Genomic DNA, 17,305 nt, shown 5'->3' with positions numbered 1-17,305 from the left:
CTATTCCTGATGGCTGGGAGAGAGAATTATTTTGGCAGTGTCTGTAACGGAGTTGCTTGAAGCAGTTACTAAGAGAGCTAAAGATGCAAAGCAGCAGCTCTGGATTAGGATTCTTCTCTCTTGTTTGCAGTCACAGGCTTGATTGAATTTTGGCCCAGGAGGGGAGTTTACCTGGGAAAACAAATAATGAGCCTGCAGAGGGTTTGACACATCTGGTGGGGAAGCTGGGCAGCTCCAGCAGTCTTGGGTTTCTTCTCAGGAATACACGCCGTGTCTGTGTTAATCTTTGTAACCAATACATAGATTAAGATGAACTTGCTTATTTATCACACGTTTGCGTAACTGTCACCATAGGCACCCCTGGCAAACATTTTTCCTAGGCATGTAGTTGGAGGCTGCCTTTTACAGAAACTAAACGTGAATTTGTCATCCTGCAGTGGTATTTGTCTAGCTCAGCAGCGGAGTACTGTGTCTTGCTTTTGTGAAAGGCTGTATTCTGTAGTGTCAGTCTCCCTCGTTCCTTTCCCAAAGGCAGCTAGACTGTGCGTGTTTTAGAACTGCTTTGGACTTGTCTGTGAAAGTATTTCTGGAGGAAAATGGAGAAGACTCAGACAGCCAAGGTTCAGCCTTTCCTCCAGTCTCTCTTAGCCAGAGTCAGAGGACAAAGTCTTTTGTGGTCAGAGGACTCTGGCCAGGTTTTCCATAACAACACTGCCTCTCATCAGAAGGCACCCCGGTACTTCTAATTTACTCGGACATGCTCTGTTAAGTAGTCAGTCACTCAGACACCTCCCAGAATTAGTCTGCTAATCTTGATGTATACATTTCTTACTACTGGCTGCTTATGGGAAATATGGTCAGGTCCTTATCACCAAGTGTACTGCACTTCAGTAACGAAAGGGCATTATTCAGCTCTTCAGTACAAACTGGGAGCGGGACGTTCAGGAGAAATTCCCTTAAAGCTGCTCTGGGTGTGTCTGGCACTGCCTGCAAGCATGAGTAGCATTCACAGACCTCCTGCCCTCAGTCTTTGAGCTCCTGACTGAGTGCGAAGAGGTGGAGGATTTTTCTCTTGGGAAGATTCACCTTCTGAGGACAACCACCAAAAGTTTATTTTTTGTTAAATACCTCTAGCGCTGTTTCCATCTTTTCTGGGGCTGGGTGTTGTAGCCCCAAGAAGAAAGGCAACTCTTAACATCCTTGACAGGCACAGTGCTGCTTCTCAGTGTAATTTGCAGGGCATGAAACCAGTAAGGGAGAAGCAGGAAACCAACACAGCCTGTTCTGTGCTGTTGACATAAATCTCAAGGACTTTTTTCCTTGTTTGGCCTTGGCCTTTCTCAGGAAATTGTGCTCACCAGTTACTGCATGAGTGCAAAAGCAGTGGGTGTTTGCCTGTGTCGCCTCTTCACCCAGCGCAAACAAGGAAGGTGCTTCTGCAGCCTGAGGGTGGTGTGCCAAACTCCAGTTTGATTGCAAACAAATGTGTACACTGGTAAGATAAAACTGCGCATATTAAAGGTCGCCTTGTTTGGAAGAAGGGTATAAACATTTGTATAAGGCTAGACATTTCCAATTGAGAAGATAAACATACATGTTCAGCACATGGGTGATTCACTGTTGGAAGAACCTGCCAAGAGAAGTCGTTTCTCCAGCCTTCAAATGTCTTAAAAGACGAGCTTTCTGAAAAATACGGTTTGGTGAGAAGCGAGTGTTTGAGCTTTACAAAGAAGTAGCGGAAACTTGGGAGCCTGGGGCGCAGATCGGGATGCAGCATAGGGTGCCGTGTGCCTTCAGGCTTTTCTCATAGTTTGTATCTTGGCTTCTTCCCTCCCTCTCCTAACGTGTTAACGTTAACGCGCATGACACGTTCTCTTGCTGTGGTTGTGAGACTGGGGGGTGCTTTCACGATGAAGGAGTTTGGGGGATGGTTGAGGCTGCGTGCAGGGGCCGTCTTGCCTGTCGGGAGGTTCTGGGGAAGCTGGGGAGCTGGGAAGAGAGGAGGCAACGCATGCATCTAGGGCACAGATACTGTTGCCTGATGACTATCGCCCTGAAGTGTCCAGTTTGGGATGTGTAGGTGCCGAGAGGGGACTCCATGTGGCAGAAGACATTCTGGATCTGTTAAGGTAAGTAGTTGCTTTAGGGTAGTGGACAAACCGGGTGTTTAGTGATGATGAGGAGCCAGGCTGAGGGCCATGATGACTGTCTCCAGGGAATTTGATTTGAAATGTGCATTATGGTGAGCCCTTGTACATCTCTTGTCTTCTCACCAACAACAGATTGCAGAGCTCGAGAGCGCCTAATTTCAGCTCCTGAGATGAAGATTAGGAGGTCTCTTGTTAAAATGTAATGTTGTGACAATGATTCATTTGGCAGAGGGAACTATTGATTTTCTTAAACATTTTAACAATGGGAAGTTTTTGGTTTTAGTGCATGTTAAATCTTATGTGGATAGCAATATGCATGTTTTGAATTTTGAGTGACTATGATGAAGAAAGCTGGCTTTTTGTTATTTGGGTCGTCTGTGGTAGTGTGCTGAGCGCCTAAGACTGCAATATGTCAGAAAAGTACTTCTACAGGGAACAGGCAGAGAAGCATCTCCTACGGGGCTTACGTGCATGAAAAATACACTCCGTGGACACTTACTTGGGTTTGGTATATACCCAGAGCTGCATTTGTTAATCAGTTTTTTTTGAAGAGAAGCTTGAGGAAAGGCAAATTCCTGGAATCATAATTCAGTAGCATTTGGGCCATATAACCATCAAACATAGTTTGGAACAAAACCAAAATGTAAACTCTTCTATGGCAAAGTTCTGATACCTCTGCGGTCCTTCCTCATTTTCTGAGGAAGGTATCCTGCTTGGAGATTGCTGGAACTCCAGAAGAACTAAGTCTTAGTTCTCCTGTGGTCAAAGTTAACCATATTATGAGATCTAAATATTCAGCCCTTAAAATAGCTGTTGTGGAGAAGTCTCCTTTCTGTACAAACGGTAAAAACTGAGAGCAGAGTCGGGGAGGACACCTCCACCAGTATAGACACAGCCAGCTGCAGGGACAAGGAAACTTGTTAATGGAAGAGCAGAGAAGTGTGTGTGCTGTACTGCTCTGCCCTTCTCTGCCTTCAAAGAAGTCTCGGGCATCAATCTTTCTGTGGTTGGCAGAGTGTGACAGCCAGTGTACACCTTGTGTGTGGTGACTGTTCGTTAGCAGTAAACCACTTCTGAACTACTTCCTTTTAAATGTATCAGAGCTGTAACTTGTCAAAGCAAAAGAATTGCATCCCTTTTATCTGTATTTTCCAAATAGATTCAACGTTTTTGAGTTGCATCCCGTGTGAAACCTGTTTCAGAGTTAGGAAATGCAATTCCGTTCGCTGTACGGCTCGAGTCGTCTTACATTGCTGGAAGAGACATCACCAGGTGTTCTTAGGCAAAACACGGACGATTTCTCTAGAGAATCGGGTAAAAAGACAAAGCAGATGATTGGTTTTGCTGCTGTTAAGTAAAAAAAAAATTATGCGTACTTTACTATGCATATTCATATTTTTGATGTGTTATATCATTGCTAGCTACTACTACACGGTATGGAACTGGCAGTGCCTGTTGCCAGGGGGGCTGTCTGAGTAATGTCCAAAGTATTTCTGAAACATTGGTGTTGTCTTCGTTTTGATCCATCTTGAAAGTACTAGCCCAGAAGAACTGGAAGATAGTCCTGTGTGAAAGATTTAGAGAAAGTTGAGTGATCTTTCCTGAATCCTAGTCACAGCAGTTCTGTAGCCATTAATACTTTATTAACAAATATAACTGTCTTGAAGAGTGTAGAACAGAAGGTGAATTTTAAGTGCTTTCTAATGCAGTGAATAATCAAGATGATGATTCTTGTAATCACTCCTTAAAACAAGAAGCTCAACTCAAGGAAATAAAACGTTTTTCTAAGAAGACACAGGTGTTTAAGCTCCCTGCTCTTCTTGATGAACAAAATCAAGAACGTAAGATTAATTGATTGCTCTGATGTGGTTTCCAGTCTTCGCTCTCCTCTAGCACTTGCTCTGTGCGCTTTGCTCCCGAAATGTTTATAGAGACGACAACTGCATCCCTGGTAACCCTTTTTGTAGAACAAATCACGAAGCCACGTGCATGCCAGTGCTTTGTGCCGTGTTGCAGGGGAGGTGCTTCTTTCTCTGGACAGAACAGTTTCCAGCAGTGGAAAGCCTTTTTCTATGAGAGCTGTTTGACAGGGAGATCTTACCGTAATGCCTCCTGGCTTCTCCTGAAACAAAAAGTCAATACTTTGTTCATGCCGGGCTCCAGGTTCAGCTCATTGTTGTGTTCTCTGTGTGTGGCAGCAGAATTTCCCAATTTATCGGTGTCTCTCGTCGTGAGTGTGGACCTGTAAGTGGCACGGAGCCAAGCGAGCAACTTGTGATGTGGGTTAGACGGTACGTTGCTAGCAGAGGTCAAAGCCTCTCCAGTTTTCTTCTTTTTGTGACAGTTTTGGCTAATCGTCCTTTAAAATATAGGCCTTTGAGATTTTCGGCTGAAGTTGGGATGGAGATGGGCACTCCGAGGTCCTGGCTGAACTGTGTCCGGTGTGTCAGTGTCACACCAGCGTGGTTTTAGTGTTTTGAAGGCTTTTGCAAACGGATTCCACCTCCTGGAAGGTGACCTGATTGCCTTGCCTGCTGTGATTTTATTTCCAGTCTACTGTTCAGTTTGAGTAAGCAAATGTCTTTAGAATAACAGTTGTTAATTCTTTAATTTAGTATTTTTAAGAGTTACTGTAACGAGATCTTTTTTTCCTGCAGAGGTACCAGGCTGTATCCAATACCGGGAGTTCAGGCAAGGTCAGAATTTTATTTGGAAAGTGAAGAAATGCTCTCAAAAGTGCAAAGTCTGGGCCTTTTTATGGCAGTTGCTGACTTGCATGATAACAAACGTGAAGTGAACATCAGTTTTACTCATTGTGCGTCTGTTCTAGGTTTCCTTTCGATTTCACAGTGCTGACTGCAGGACACTCTCAACCCTGCGAAGGGAGCAATAAATGATCTTAGAAGGCCGAGGAGGAATGCTGTAGGGTAAATGAAGTTTGACATCTTCAAACTTAGTAAAACCTCTTGGCAAGTGTTTCTGAGAAGATTTTGAGTTTGCTGGTGTTCCAGGGGGAGGTGGAGTAGCTTTGCTGGCTCCTGCACTTCGGGCTGCTGGTAGTACAGAATTGTCTTTGTAGTTAAACAGTTCAAACCTCTGCAGTTTTGATGATTTGTTTTTGAAGTGTTTCAAATATTTGTACCATGGTATAATGAGTCTGTTGACAAATGGTCACTTGAATATTTGGAAAAGCTTTTGGCTGCCGTTGCAGAATTACAGGAGGTGCGGGGATGTCTGTACGCCGGGTGATTTTGAGCAGAAGCTCGTTACGGCAACTTCAGGTGTTGAGTTGTCCTGTTGTGTAGTTTTGGTGGGCCCATCCCTTCCACAGGTGCATCCACCTCTCCAGCCAGAGCTGGTGGGCATTTGGGTGCTTTTTACTCCCTTCTGGTGTTCTCCAGTTTCTCTGCCTTTGTGGTAGCTCTTAAATACTGGTCTCCCCTTTTTTTGCTTTGGCCCCAGAAATTGTGGTTGGAAATGGTGGTTGTTGTCCTTAGTGCTTCATCCCACCTCGGAGGTGTGTTACAAGAGGAGAAGGTGGGGTGGTGCCAGTGCAGCAACATAGGATGGGAACAGCCATCGCTCCGGGCATGGGCAGCTCTGGGGTGGCCTTCCCAGGGGATGCATGGCCACACTGGGTACACCAAGCAGGTACTAATGCTGCTCTTCAAACTCTCGTTCTATTTCCAAAACTCACAAAGCTCTCTGGGTAAAACATTCCCTGTTCCCAGTGGATCTCTGCGAAGGAACGTATAAACTGACGATACTGTTCCCAGGCACAAAAGATAATTGTAAGTATTGTTATTGTTGGATGCTAGTCATGTGTCTGGTTTGGTGTTTTGTTTTTTTTAATTGAGAACATTTAAATTTCTGTGCTCTCCATTGGTTAGTTTAGTCAGAACCTCAATTTGAGCAGAATACATGGAGCAATTTCTTTCTGTGTGTATAAATATATGTATGTACGTATACGTGTGTGCATGTTTGCATGTATAAATATTTAGTTATTGATATGTCTTGGATTTGAGAAATCACCTGTGTTCCTAAGCTATGGTGGGTTTTAAGACACAGGCTGATGAGCTTGACTGTGGGTGGGAAAGAGTGTGTGTGGAAACTGAGAGTTCCCTGATGGATTGGAGGTGCCAAACAACAAAAAGTGGAGCAGCTTGGGAGGTATGGCCCCTGTAAGGCCATTGTACAGGTTCCTAACGAAATACAGTATTTAGTCAAAATTAATACTGAATGTCAGCTTGAAACGCTACTTTTTAAAATTCAGACTTGTCATTAGCGTGTCAATATTATGGAACCGAATGCCAGCTAACAGCTTATTGTTCTTGTGGGGAAGATGTCAAAAATAGGATTGGGTTTTGTGGTGCAGGTTCATAAAGCACTTTGAAACCTACTGAGCTGTGAGAAGAGGGAGTTGTCCTGTTACTATGAGCCCGTGTCATTTTTGGGGCAATTAAAAGATTAAGGTCTTTGGAGCTCTGTAAATCAGGGATGTGTGCAGGCAGTGGGAGCTGGAATCTGCCCACCCCAGTCCTGGTAATGCAGGGATGGATGAGGAATGAATTACACGTTTTGGGGTATAATTGGAGAGGGCACGTATCCTTTTTTTGGTAATTAGTATGTGAAACAGTGTCATATTTAAGGCTCAGAGTAGAAGGAGAATATTTTCTGAACGATTAACCAGAAAAGATGAGAGCTTACAAACAGCGTGGACGATGCAATATAAACATGGAGCTTGCTCTTCCTGCCTTGTGTCTGTGAGTTTTCAACAGCGCTAATAGCCATTTGGTGAAAATATAAACTTGGTGATTTTGTGCTTTTGCCAAATTACTATGGTAGTGTTGACAAAACAGCTGGGGAAGTCATTCATCACATTTTTCTGAAGTCACTCATGGGATTCTTTTCTTTTTAAATTTAACTGCATGGCTTTTTGCTTTTTTTATATATATATATATATAAAAAAATAATATATATATATATAACTTTTTTTCTCTTATGGTAATCTGGGTTTGCCGTACATTAAGGTTTTGAAGATTGATTTAAAGCTGATAATAATGACAAAATGTGTAACAAAGCTGTAGAATTTGCAAAATAGGGCTTGCTCATAACTGCTCTGGAGATGCTCTTTTTAGTGAGGGCCACTAATGGAAATGTAAGATGACATCTTGATGCTTTCACTCGGTTTTTAGCAGCGATAAGATCTGTTCGTTGTGGAAGAGCACATTCCCTCTGCTCGCTGTCTGAGGAGTTTTCTAATGAGTAGCCCAATTTTGCTTGATCTGGTGGTGGCGACGCCGACGAGAGTTGAAGGCAAGAAGCAAATTTTGACTTCAGGGGCAGTGAAGGGGCTGTTTTGTCTGGCACTGGGAGGTTCTGGAGCATGAGTGTGAGAGGTGGGAAGGTCCGTGGGGCTTTGCTCGGGCACGAGAGGAAACCCCAGTGGAAGGCAGCTTGTGCCTGGGTGCGCAGTGGAGGACCTGGCTGGGCTGCATGTAGTTGTGCTGTGGATTTTTTATTTACTTATTTTCCTCTAGTGTTGAGTATGTTGAGTTGTGTTGTGAGGAGCTGGTGGTTGTCTTTTTTTTTTTTTTCTCAATAGAATTTTGGTTTGCACTTCAAAACCAATTTCAAAGGCAGAAATGAGCTGTAAGGCTTCCTCATGGTGGAGGTGAAACCTGCAGGGATTTTTGCCTGAGGTTGAAATACAGGTGAGACAAGAAAAACCTCTGAATATTGGACCAAATCAAGTATTTTGATCTTAGTAAAACCGGTTCTGGAGGAAGAAGGGCCATGTAAAAGAGGGAGACAGTTACAGTGATCTGAGCCCCTTCTCACCTATATGTTGTGTAGGGAGTGTGCTGGGGAGAGAAGCCCCAGGAGCGTGAGCCCCTGGTGTGACTTTGTAAGGGGGTCTGGTGGGCAGCACTGCAGCATGGTGCCTCACCACGGGGCCTACAGGAAGCTGTGACAGAGATCTGACATGACCCTGAAAAGTGTAGAAAGCCTCATCTTTTAAGTAACCTCAATTGCTGTTGAAAAATTTGGTCCATTTTTTCAAACTGAGCTTGAAATCTTGCTAATTTGTATTTATATATCTCAAGCTGTGAAGCTTGTTCCTCGTTCTTTGCTTCCTTTCAAAATTCATGCAGAAATGAATAAAAGATCCCTGTGTGGGAAAGTCTTTTAAAATTAATAAAATTCATTTTGAGCGGCAGCAGCATGCAAATGGGGTTATCTCTCTGCTTGCTGGAAACGTGGGGATTCACGTTACCTCCTGTCACTTGCATTTCCCACATCCCAGATCTTTAAGATGAGAGCCGTTGGCGTCATTGGTACGGATGCCCTGGCGTGCTTCAACAGAAACAAAATGTAACTGCAGAAGTCTGGATGCGCTCAGCCATCACTTCTCTCTGGCCTCACAGTTAATGTGGGACCATTCATTGGGCTTTAAAAGATCTTCCAATGAGTAAGTTGGCAGCGAGGAGGTAAATCCAGGCTCTCGGCAACTGCCCTGTCCATACATCAGGCTGCAGAGCTCTGAGCCACCCTATATGGTCAGACAGGAATGGCTTTAGCCATCAGTCCCCGTTAGCCACTCAGAACAGCATGATGGCGTCCCCTTTAAAGTACCTGTTTGCAGCACTGCTGTAGTTAGCATATGGTGTGGACTCCGATAATTTTCCCAGTTGGTTGCAGATTGGGGTATCTTCGTGGCAAAATACTGGTGCTTTGAGTAGCTTGATGCGCTGGGAATACAGGATTCGTGTTGGTACATGCTGGGCATGAATGCAGGATATAATGGGGTTCTTGGGCATGTGTGGGGGTGGTAGGTAAAACCCAGATGGCTAGAAAAAAAAGAAAATCATCAAAAGGCTGAGCTTTCTGATGGAGCCTGCTGTGGGGTGGGGAGGGTGAGTGACCCACTTGGGGGTCCTTCCCTCCCCTGCCCTGTGCCACAGGGCTGCGGGCTGGGTGGGAACAGGAGCCGCTGGATATGAGGGCAAAAAGGAGCAAGTCCATTGCCAGCTTTTAAAGCCAGAAGGGCAGAGGTGTGTTCAGCAAAATGTATGAGCCCAGCCCTGTCCTGGATACTGGATGTGCTGCAGCCGCGGCTGTCCTGGGCCAGAAATAGCACTGCCAGAGCTGCTCCATCAGACTTGCTCCTTTCTCCCAAATCCCACCCCCTTTGTTTTCCGTCAGTTCCCTGGACTTGACCACCACGGTGCGGGGGTGACGGCAGGGCAGGCGGTGGGAGCCCGCGCAGGGTGTGGGATGGGCAGGGGTGAGGGGGGACACGGCAGCGGTCCTGCGGAGGGCACGGCTCGAGCCTTCAGGCTCTGACCAGCTGAGCGCTCCGGGCACCACTTCGGCCAAGTCTTTCCGAGCATTTTGCAGGAGGGATGTCTCGGGCACAGATTGGGTTCGCTGTGCCAGAGGAAACCCTGAATCTCCTCATGTTCTCAGTATCAGTTGTTCCAGAAGAAAAATAATTGCTAGTAATTGGTGAAAGCCACTAATTTTTGTGAGATGGCTCAAAATGTTGTCCTTCATCCTGTGCTTTAGCTGATAAACTTCAGTGTTGAAATAAATTCCCATTATGGTTTTCACAAGCTCTGCCCCAGAAGCGGTGGTGCAGATGGGGCAGCTGCTCCGGCATTCCCTGGATAGTTTCTGAGTGATTTCAGGCTCTTTCGGCTTTCAAGACTACTTGCATTTTTTTTCTCAGTAGACTTTAAAATGGCTGCTTTTTCTCATAAGTATCACATCAAACAGCAAGAGGGAGATTCTTTTTTTTCTTTTTTGTAAGGCTGTCACTGTCAAACTCAGCGACATTTTTCAAAGAGGACCTGATGCAAATTTCGGTTTCTGTCGAGTCTGACAAACCCAAGAGAGCACAGGCTGAAAGTGGGTTTTATAGCTCCTGCTGTTAAGCGCTGCAGTATTCGTGTTTCCTGGTATTTGGAAACAAGTTTAAGAACAATTAATCAGAAGAACTTGCTCAACATAGCCTCCAGTAATGGTGAGGGAGTATTTTCTTGGCTAAGTGTCTTGCCTACAATTTCAGGAGGGGGGTGTGCGTGTGCGCATGTGGTTTTGGAAAATACCCTGGGCTTGGTATCTTATAATGAGCATCCCTCGTTCCCAACAGAAATTAAAAGAAACTGTGATGGTTCAACAACTTTCTGAACACAACTTTCAAGTTCATCCCGTGAATTAGACCTCTTCTTATATGTTTTAGTAGAGTTACTTGGTCTCCTGATGTCTTCTCTGTGCTATAATATATTGGGTACGGAGCTTTTAAGAGAAGAAACAAAAGAACCAGTTAATCTCCAGAATTTTTCAGCCCAGGGTAATCCTGGCCTGTAGTTGGGTCATTTCCATGAAATAAATTCGTGCATCCAGTGGGCTTCTCTGAAGTACGAGATTTCCCAGCAAATGTTGGATGTTGGATACCAGAAGAACCCTGGTATCTTCTGCTAAGGTAAACATCAGTACTGGAGCTGCTGTAACAGCAGAAAAGTTTATTCGTACTGAAGCCTTATCAATAGGTTATGAAGATTGTAGCGCTGCCTGCTTCAGATGAATGTATTTAAATGGGGATGTTTGTTCTTTCTCTTGGGGTTGCTCCTGCAGTCACAGCTCAGCACTCCAGTGCAGCAGCGGGTGTAGTTGAGTCATCAGAAACTCCGGTGCCCTCTGTAGGCGCAGGGGAAATTCCAAGCCCTTGTAATAGAAGGGGGGGGAAAAAAGTCAAGCAAAGCTTTTTTTTTTTTTTTTTTTTTCTTTTGCACTCTTGTTCAGTTGTCAGTCAGCATTGGTAGCAGTTCAGACTAACATCAGACTTCCAGTTGAGTCTTCTCTAGAAGCAGCAATAGTGTCCTGCGCTAAGCGTCAGAAAATACATAACCTCTTAACTTTAAAGTCTTAAAATATTAGAAGGACGCTTTGCTGGCCATCATGCAAGAAAGATTTGAATGGAGTAAGTTTCCTGCAAGCTGTCCTTCCACAACTGGTTGGCTGGAGCTTAGCTGGGAGCACTCTCGTGCCATTAGATAAAGCCAGACATCCCCCACCGGCTGGATCTGCTGGTGCTGGTTGCAGGGAGGGCTGTGTGGTGGTTGCAGCCTTGGGGAAGTCTTCCTTTGGACTGAGCAAACCGGTGTGCCTACTTGCTGTTTCTTAATACAGGGCAAGTCCTGATTATATATGTGTATGTATATATATATATATATATTTTTTTTTTTTTTTTGGTTGGGTGTGCAAGAAAATACCATGCAAGCAGCAGGGCTCTGTGTGGGAACCACAAAGGCTCCGCTTCCTTTTGTGCGGGAAGTGACACGGCAAGTGTAAATCAGTGGTTTGACGTTCTCAGGATGTTTGCCCCAGTTGGTTCAGCATGTTTCTGTTAATTACTATCCTGCCATTAATTACTGCTGATTCCTGGTATGATTTCGGTTCGATTCCAGGATGTACAGGGATGTTACTTACATGTAACACAATAATAATGCTAGCCTGTGCAGGGCTGCTTTTGTGCGAAGTGCTCTGGGACTCACCTGGCCCGGAATATCCTCCCTCTTAGCGGTTTAATTCCTGTGTGTTATCTCCGTTTTCCAGGAGCACACACGGACCCCTCGGTGTAGCTGGCGGCTCCCCTAAAGCACCCGGCTAGTCCAAGCATTGTACTCGCGGTTTGCCTTGGACGTGCAAAATCGCTGTATCGCCGGCTGAAGCGGCTGGGGCGCCTCGTGCCCCTCGCGCCAGGCAATGTTGCCCTCTGCTGGCTCATTACAGGTTAAAGGAGCCAGATTTTCCCCTTTCCCACAGCAGCGCTTTGCTGTGAGAAACTGTTTTTCAGCCCTTCTTGCTTGCAACAGAACGCAGGTTTTTATCCTAATGCAACTCTGTAGGATGCTACAGCTCACGTTGGATTTCTTTTTCCCCAGAAGCTGCTTTTCGTTTGGGAGAACCTGGTGCACCAGAAAACCAGACTTTAAATTACTGTTTTTAAATGTTACTACTAATGCTGAATCCTCATTTTCAGCATTAGCCCTTAGAAATGTAACTTCTCTGAACTAGTTTTGCAAGTGAAATAACTGCAAGGTTTTTAATTATTATTTGCATTAGCACCATAAGACCTTTTGCTTAACACTGTAATCTGGATGCAGATTCCAACAGCCCCAATAATTGTCCCCTTCCCTGCCCCAGCTGGGGCAGCTGCACGATGACCTGGATCCAGGCACTGAGCTGGGTTAAAAATAAGCTTGCAAAAGGGAGTGTTATTTTTAACCTGGGTCAGTCCCCTGCCTGGGTTCGCAGCACGGCTGCTCAGGCTCTCACATGGGTGTGCTGGCTTGGAGGTGTGGGAGGCGGCAAGAAGAAGCCATGGGGGAGAACCAAGGGCTGGAGTACCCCTGAAAGTTGCTTCTCCAGTGGATATTCCAGCTCTGAACTCGGCTATGGACCCCCCCCCTCCACACCACCTGTCTTCCTGAAAGCCATTTCCAGGACAAATGTCACCGCTGATAAAGCCCCAGCAATGTTCAGGCACTGGGTGGTGATGCCCTGTGTGGCTGGCCTTTCCCGGAGTAAATTCTTTGCAAATTCTCACAGTTTGCAATTGGTACAGCTAGTTTTATTCAGAGTCTGACTCGAACGTTTAAAATATGTTAAAATAAGAGGAACATGAGAAAAGAGTTGATGCACATTACACATTTGTGGTGCTTTGCAAGGTGTGCTAAAGATAAGATGATCAGAGGAACGATCTGATGGCTCATACCATGCATAGCACTGTCGTAGTTTCAACATTGAATCACAGCTGATGTGATGTTACAACATTTAACTAATTTGTGGTGCCATCCTGCTCTCCTGCAACTCATAAAGGGGAAGAAGTTTGGATGATTTGTTGGGGTCTATTTGTTGAACTAAACATTGTCTTTTCTTTGGGGGAGGTGGAAAATGGAGTGACTGTTGGGTGATCGAGGTGGATTTAATCCTTTCAGTATTTAAGTGGGGCTTATAAGAAAGATGGGGACAGACTTTTTAGTAGCAATAGGACAAGGGGTAATGGGTTTCAACTGAAAGAAGGTGGATTGGTTTAAAACTAAAAGAGGATAGATTCAGACTAGATACAAGGAAGAAATTTTTTACGATGAGAGTGGTGACACACTGAAACAGGTTGCCGGGAGAGGTTGTTGATGTCCCATCCCTGGAAATGTTCGAGGTCCAGGCTGATGGGGCTTTGAGCAACCTGATCTATTTCAAGATGTCCCTATTCACTGCAGAGGGGTTGGGCTAGACAACATTTGAAGGTCCCTTCCAACCCAAACCATGCTATGAATCTATGGTATAGCTGCAAAATGTGCTGCCTGTGTAGTGGCGGGGAGCAGCTCTGCATCCCCCCTAGGGCTCTGCTGTGGAGTGAAGGACAGATGGAGGCAGGCATGGGCTGCCCAGAAGTAGAAAACATAAATTGTTCTTCTGGAGATAAACTGTGTAACTTCATAGTTTAATCAAAGTAAATAAAGCATTTGACTTAGTTGCCACTGTATTGTGTTTTGTGGGCCCCTCCGGTGTGCTGGTGCTTTCGCCCCAAACAGCAGAGTGATGCCAGTGGCAGCCGGATAGGGAATTTTCTTGCCATACAACACAGGTCAGCTCCACTTAGCAAAAACGCTGCTTTCAAATCCTTAGTGACAAAGTTAGGGAGCTTCTGAGGAAGGGCTGAAGACAAACTTCCAAAGGGATGCTGGTTCCCCAGGTCCAATACCGAGGAGCTGTGCTCGAGGTTTTAGCACAGGTTGTCACCACTTTTGGGGCAGGCAGTGGGTTTGAACAAGTTTGCAAACAGCCCTTTCACCATTTGTGTATCACTGGACGTTCCATACTGATTCCCTTAGTCACCTGCCTCCTCCTGTGCTGCAGCCACAGCTGTGTTGCAGAGATAAACCCCGAGCAGGAGCTGCTGGTCCAGTCTCAGGCGGTGCTGGCGGAGCAGGCGGCGGGCACGGGCGAGCCAGCGGCACCGAGCACAGCCAGGGCTCTCCTGGCTGCCTTGGGCTGGTGCAGCACCTGCAGCCAGTGCGATGGTGCAGTGCGAGGCCCAGCTGTGGGGGTTGGTTTTGGATTGGTTTTGAGGGGAAGAGAAACAGGTATTACAGGAATTGTCTCTATGTTGGTTTGTTTTTTTGTTTTGTTCCCGCCCGCTCCCCGATGTATTGTCCTTGATGGAGCAATTGAACTATGAACCCTGCTGGAAGAGGGGACAGTTCTTGCTTTGAGCTGTTTGCGGAAGAGCTGCAGGTGTGGGATACCCCAGACAAAGCCCTGGAGAAGACGTATCATGACTTTTCAACTTTTCATGGACTAAAAGCAGCATAGTTGTAAGGACTTTGTCCCAAAACTTGCAGGAGGTGTGTAACAGGCAGGTATCATCATTTTCCAAAGTCAGAGCTGTGCTCATACCGTCAGGAGCTGAAGGCTAAAACCAGCTCTAGAGAGCAGCGTTCATGGGATTTGATAAAGCAGAACAGGCTCTCCTGCCTCATCTTTAGACTGCAGTTGATTTAATTGGGAAGTCTGGAGTATGGAATGTCTTTAATGGTTTTGTATTTTATTTTAAGCTGGACTCAAGCAGTGAGTGCTTGCTGGAAGGTCTTTCTGCGGCTTCGTTATGTGCTCAGTGGTGTGGGGCTGGTGGCACTGCTCAGCTGCCAGAGCCAGGGAGCTCTGCAGCACCGTGCGCTGCAAGCAGCAGATTGAGGAGGCATTAGGGTGCAAGAGGGCCAGCACCCAGCGATGCGGTGGGTACATCACTAGGCAGGAGCAGGGTTATTGTGATTTCTTCCAGTCTTAAACAGTTCCTTTCACACTGGCTGAATTAGACTAAAATTGTCAAGATTGATTGCTAATGTAGTTAGGAGTAATTTATTGGGGTGTGCGTAGAGCATCTGGTTTGATACTTCACTGTATTGTGTTAGTGCGTCTGATCGGGTTGTCTCCGCGATGCGCACACACAGACACAGAGCTTTGAGAATGGCCTCAGAACATTCCTTATTCCTGCAGCTGGTGGCCAATATAGATTCTAAATCTGCATCAAGCCAGACTTTGCACATCAAAAAGAAAGCCATGCGGTTTGTGTTTCCATGGAGGGGAGGGATCGCCTGTTTCTGGTGTGCTATAATTTGTTAGGAAGTGAACTCTCTTGACTGGTTTTTGTATGTGCAACTGGTGTATGTGTGTTTCCTATGGTTTTTTTTGTTCTGTTTTGGTTTTTTTTTTTTTTTTTTTTTGTTTTTGTTTTTTTTTAAACTCCAGGCACTTTATAGGCTTATCTCCATAGACCCGGTTGATATGATAATACCACCAGGCTGATACATGCTTCAGTGCTGTTTGTATAGTGTGTAGAATCCCGTAGCCTCTTATGGGAAATGACAGCTATTTTGTATGTGGTGTTTTCCGAGCTTTTCCTTGCCTACCACCTCCCATAGCTGAAGCACTGTACCCTGTGTGTGTGGGAGGGGAAGCTGTCCTGCCAGCCCCCTCCTACTGCAAGAAGAACCACACATCCAGAGTTTACACTGGTATGATGCAGGCAGGTGGTGTCTTATTGCAGAAATCCTTGGTGGTACCATCACTTGGGTTTTTGTCTTGTTTGCTTGTGCCTTTGGAAACGCAGGAGACTCCGGGGTAAAACAGTGTGAGTGTTTGGAGGGTGGGAATGGGCGTTTAACCACCCAGGAATAAGGGTCCTCTGCGTGCTGCCCATGCACATCAGGTGCTCTGACGTGCGGTGGTGTGATGCGAGGCACATCTTGGAGTCCTCTTCTGCGAGGCCTCAGGTGCCGCATCATGCTGTGAAATGACTTTTTAAACAAACCTTGCCTCCTTTTCCTTATGCCCTCGGAAGCATCTCCCCATGTACGATTACAAGGTAAAGACAATGCAGCCTGTTCTGTTTGAAAGTGTCAGTGGCTTGGTGCACACAACAAAGTGGGTATTACTGTTCTTGCTCCTTACTGCATACGTTGGTGCTTTTTCCATCTTCAAAGCATTTTCCAGCCATGAACTAAGAGCACACGCATTAGCTGGGAGCACACACCCCTCCCTAAGCAGCTGATGCCGGGCACATCCCAGGAAAAACTTCCAGAATGTGACACACCACTTTTGATGCAAATAAAATGACGCTGTATTTCATCAGCTCTATTAAAAGTACTTAAGTAATTGAATTAATGAAACTTTAAAAAGCCTTCAAGACACAAATGTTGTACACACCTTTCTTCTCTCTCTTTTTATTTTTCTTTTATTTTCTTTCTTATTTTCCCTGTTGATTGTCTTTGGTTGACCTCTTTATTTGTTACCTTACTGTTTGCTTTTTGATGTGTGGTTTTTGCTTGGTTTTTTCGTGTTACGGTAGCTGATTTCTCTACTTTGCAGCATTGGTACTGTTACAGTTTCGTGCAGCAAAGGAAAGTGTCATCTGCAAAACAGCATGAGTATGACTGGGGTACCTCATTGTTCATGTTAATTTTTGCAAACATTGGGGTTTTGTTTCCATTGCGTTCATTCGCCTTTGCTGCGTGTGCCTGCCTTGCCCCCTGGACTGTGCTTACCTCTTACATCTTCAGCCCAATTTCCCATCTCCATGTGATCCTTCACACTTCTGTACCATTCTTCCAGCTGTGGATGTCCAGCATCCAGCCCCTCTGAACCCACGTTGGCTTTGGTTTTCTCCCACCATCCTTGTAGCCAGCTTAGATATTTCTCCCTTCTTTCCCGATAGCTGTTCCTTGAGCTGGGCCAACCCTTCCTAGGCAAGATAGTCTGGCTGAGGTGGGATGAGATGACGTGCTCTGCACAGGACAGAAATATCATCCAGGGCCGTGGGCTCAGCTTGCTCACCCTGCCTTTGGGAAAAAGGAGACGGTGGCCCCTGAGCTGTCATATCTAGCTGACTTTTTTGGGTGGCTTCAGTGTGGTGAGAAGCCACTGATGGAGCTTTCTGCTCCAGCCGCTCCCTGGGTGGGCAGGTAGACAGGACTGTCTGAGCTAACCACAGCCGAGGCAGTAGTTCTGTGACTCCCCATTTCCAGCCTAGTTTTGAGTTTTGTTCAGGCGACGTGTAAGCATTTTGGGTGCAGCTCACTTCTCTT

The 17,305-nt window shown here is 45.7% G+C and overlaps 1 protein-coding gene across 3 annotated transcripts in view; it reads left to right on the top strand.

Annotated features, from left to right (window-relative positions):
* The window catches only part of DNAJB6 (DnaJ heat shock protein family (Hsp40) member B6), a 59,387-nt gene that overhangs the window by 32,338 nt on the left and 9,744 nt on the right, over positions 1-17,305 (top strand). The gene's annotated exons all lie outside the window — the stretch shown is intronic.

The sequence above is a fragment of the Falco peregrinus genome, chromosome 5, assembly GCF_023634155.1.
Source record: "Falco peregrinus isolate bFalPer1 chromosome 5, bFalPer1.pri, whole genome shotgun sequence".
Lineage (NCBI taxonomy): Eukaryota > Metazoa > Chordata > Aves > Falconiformes > Falconidae > Falco > Falco peregrinus.
This window is presented reverse-complemented; position numbering and strand designations above follow the sequence as displayed.